Consider the following 3598-nt stretch of genomic DNA (forward strand, 5'->3'; position numbering starts at 1 on the left):
CCTCCTGTTCTCCTCTCGTTCTCTTCTCCCTCCTTCTCCTTCTCTCCTCTCGTTCTCTTCTCCACCGACATCACCACCGACAGCACCACCAACATCACCACCGACATGAACAACATCACCATCACCGTACCGACCACAAATTCTTCTGTTTTCGCCCTTTTTCTCTCTTCTCAAGTTGAAAATAAAGGTTTTCGGGTCAAATTCGACGATGAAAACTCTAGATCTAGAGTTTTCATGGTCGAATTTGACCCGAAAACCTAATTTCGAGGTCATGGGTGGTCGAATTAAGGTATGTATCTTATTTTATTTCAATTTTATTTCTTTAATTTTTTTATGTTATTTTTGGTGGTAATTGTGGTATTCGGCGGTCACGGTGGTGGTGGTTTGCTTAGGTTGGGAGGTTCGGCCGAATATGTGAGGGTTAGGGTTGTAGATCTAGGCTAAGGTTAGGTGGTGGGTCTGGTTGTTTAATGTTAGGGGGTCTAGTTTGGTTTGTGGGTTCTGGTTTAGTATGGGTGGTGGTACGAGTTAAGTGGGTTGGGTGGTGGGTGGTGGGTGGTGGGTGGTGCTGTGGGAGTAGGGTAAGGGGGGTCTAGTTTGGCTAGGTGGGTTCTGGTGGAGTTTTTGGTGTGTTGGGTAGTGGGTGAAGGTAAGGGTTAGGTGGGCTGGGGTGGTGGCTGGTGCCGTGGGGTGGTGGTTGCTGGTTGGGGGTAGCAATTTTTTTTTTGTTTTTTTAAAATCATTTTCCGACGGATTTTTCGTCGGAAATTTCCGACGGAATACAATCCGTCGTACATTTCCGACGGATTATTTCGGGCCTTAAAATATCTCCCGGCGAACTGAATTCCGTCGGAAATTCCGTCGGAATAGTGGTTCCGACGGAAATTCCGTCGGAAAAGGTCCATTTTCCGACAAAGGGTTTTCCGACAACCAGTTCCGACGGAATTTCCGTCGGAAACGGGTTTTCCGACGGAAAATTTCCGTCGTTATTTGGCAGTTTTCTAGTAGTGATCTTAAGTAATTAATCGAAATTTTCACAACAATTTGACACCCAAATCCTACAATTTCAAACTTTAATTACATCAATTTGGCAAAGAGGAGAGAGAAAATGGGTTGAGTAGAGATATGTTTGTTGGTGATGTGTGATCTGACTAGAAGAAGAAACTAAGAAAAGAGGAGATAGAAAATGGGTGGAGTAGAGATATGGTTATTAGTGATGTTTGGTTTGGCTTGGATAAGAAGCTAAATAAAGAGGAGAGAGAAGACTTATGTTATTTTTTTTAAAAAAATAAATAAATAAAATTGTTGCTAGCCACATACAAAAATTTGTGTAATTCTATAGATTAAATATAATTTTAAGTAATACCACTTTGTCCCTTTCTTTTTGCCCCATTGTCATTTTTTGGGGTCAAACTTTTATAACTTTGACCATCATTTACCTTTAATCTATAAAAGATATCCCAATTAGTATTAGGTACTCCTGGAGTACCTAGTATTGTACTCCAGGCCCAGCCCAATCTAATATATGGGATTAAAACCCAGTTAACAAAATTTAGAGCATGCAAGGTTAATTTGACAAAATAACAACTTAGGGAAAACAAATAACATGAAACTAACTCCATATATAAAAGAAAGGTGGATGACAAAAAAAATTAAATCGTTTCATTTTGACTCCACTACTTTCACTTTCTCTCTCCATTTAAACTAGTCCTGCAAATTTCTTGTCTATTAAAGGCCAAATTCAACTTCAAGATCATGTCCAAAAACAACATAAATTACCGAAATGCATATCCAGGGAAGTAAGTATTTGTTTAATTTCTCTCCATTTAATTCTTCAAATTCTTCAACTCAGTTATGCGATATCCTTCCTACTTACCAACCATAAAAGCAGGAAGTGTTTTAAGGCAGCTTAAACTCCCGATGCTTGCGGGCATGCACCTCAATACCTTTATGTCCACATCAAGATGTATAAGGTTGGTCAAGTTTTTAATCTGTTTTGGCAACTCTAAAATTCGAGAGCAGCCTCTCAACTTGAGCATTTGTAGCCCATGAACATGAAGGGATCTCCACCCTTAAAGTGTCTCTAATGGGGATAAAACCCCTAACCTTAAGGTTAAAACTTAAAAGGTAAGGAGTACAATCTTTATCGGTAGACCAACTTAGCTTGGTATGATATTATAGAGTGGAGGTGAGAATTAATGTGGTGAATAAAAACAATCACAGCATACAAAAATGTGCTTATTTTGTTTCTTAAAAAAAATGTACTTAGGCCCGGTTTGATTCACCTTAATTTTGCTGAACTGAAATTTTTTTTACTGAACTGAACTTAATTTTACTGAACTGAAATTATTTTTACTGAACTAAATTTTTTTTTACTGATTTTCTATTATAATTCTTCTGTAAGAAAACTAAATTGTACTGAAATGAACTTATTTTTACTAAATTGAAATTAATTTTACTGAACTGAAATTAATTTTACTGAACTGAACTTATTTTTACTGAATTGAAATTATTTTTACTTAATAAATATTTTTTTAAGGTGAAAAGAACAAGGCCTTACTTTAGATCTAAAAATAGTTTATGGGCCTGAGCATCGCAAATTTTAAGGTGCACCACACCTATACTTTTGAACATTTTGTATAAAAATCTGAACAATTGCAAATTTTGAACATGTAGTACAAACATCTGAACATCGCAAATTTTGAACATTTAGTTAAAAAATTTGAACAATCGCAGTGCATCATGTCTATACTTTTGAACATTTAGTTTAAAAAATCTGAACAATTGTGAATTTTGAACATTTAGTAAAAAAAATCTGAACATCGCAAATTTTGAACATTTAGTACAAAAATCTGAATAATCGCAATGCACCACGCCTATACTTTTGAACATTTAGTAAAAAACTATGAACAATAACAAATTTTGAACATTTAGTAAAAACATCTGAACAATCGCAAATTATAATTATTACGAGTCAACAAATTTTGAAAGTAGTTTGTGTGACATCGTAATAATTTAATAATTTTGTAATATAAACTGAACATTAACTATATACAAAATGAACATCACTTTATAAAATATGAACATAAAAATTGCATGTTTATATTCGATCAGTTTTTGTGACTTGTTCATATTTTTTTACTAAATGTTCATTTTTTGTTAAATGTTCAATTTTTTTTATTAAATGTTCAAAAGTATAGACGTGGTGCACCTAAAACTAGGTGCACCATGGTGCACATAATACTAATTGTCTCAGCAATGAACCATGTATAAACAGATGTTGAGCTGGGCTTGTTATTGACCAAGCTTCAAAAGTACAGATTTCTTAAGCCCATAATTACTGTTCAATGAAATTCAAAGACTCAAAGCAACTACGACTCTACAAGGTGTAGTATTACACACTTACACTTTAGTTATACAATAGTTTCATACCCCGTGCAATACCCGAATTGTTTATTAAATAATGAGATTGAACTAAACGTAATTGTATAAAGGAGGAAAAAAAGGGCTAGAATACAAATTATGTAAAAATTTATTTACTAGTAATTTAATTTTCTATTAAAAATTAAAGGGTAATGCTATTAATAGCCCTTAGGGC

The sequence above is a fragment of the Chenopodium album genome, chromosome 23 (genome assembly GCF_948465745.1).
Source record: "Chenopodium album chromosome 23, dcCheAlbu1.1, whole genome shotgun sequence".
In the NCBI taxonomy this organism is placed as follows: Eukaryota; Viridiplantae; Streptophyta; class Magnoliopsida; order Caryophyllales; family Amaranthaceae; genus Chenopodium; species Chenopodium album.